A 732-nucleotide genomic window follows, 5' to 3' on the forward strand; every position below is an offset into this window, starting at 1 on the left:
CCCCCTGCTCTCCTGTGGTCATTCTACTGTGCTGTCACCACTGGGAAGGAAGTGGTTTCCCTGCGATCTGGAATTGCCACACAGTGGCCGGCTTGCTAAGCCCCAGATCTTAGGGGAGGCAGGTGTAGGACTCAGGGAGTCAGTTGTGGGTGGGGCCTGGACGGAGGGGCAGACTTCGGTGGAAATGGAAAAAAGAGAGATAGTATGAAGAATGAAACCAGAGCCAGAGATGTGGCTCAGTTGGTAAAGTGCTTATACGTAGCATACAGGGCTTCCTGGGTCCCATCCCAGAACCCCATAAACAGGATGTGGTAGTGCATGCCTGGAATTCCAATACTTCAAAGGTGGAAGTAGGAGGATCAGGAGTTCCTGGCCAGTCTCAGCTAAATAGCAAACCCGAAGGCAGCTCGAGCTACATGAGGCCCTGTCTCAAAACTGAAGGGCGGAGGAGAGGGGGAGCCATGATAAATGGTTCGTATGGAAAGGTGAGGAGTTGGGGTGGTGAAAGTTGTTAGGACAGTAAGGACGTCATTGGGCAAGTCAATGACGGCCTTCCGGGAGGGACTGAGCTGGGACAGAAATTCCCTAACTTAGCCTGTTAGGAGGGTTGGGCAATAAGAAGCACGGGGTGTCCCAGCTCTGACGCAGATGATTGAGAAACGACCTCAAGGGATCGGATCCCATGTTCACCCACAAGCAGAGCCACAGCCGACATCCTCCAGCTTGCTCACC

Source organism: Rattus rattus, chromosome 16 (genome assembly GCF_011064425.1).
Source record: "Rattus rattus isolate New Zealand chromosome 16, Rrattus_CSIRO_v1, whole genome shotgun sequence".
NCBI lineage: Eukaryota > Metazoa > Chordata > Mammalia > Rodentia > Muridae > Rattus > Rattus rattus.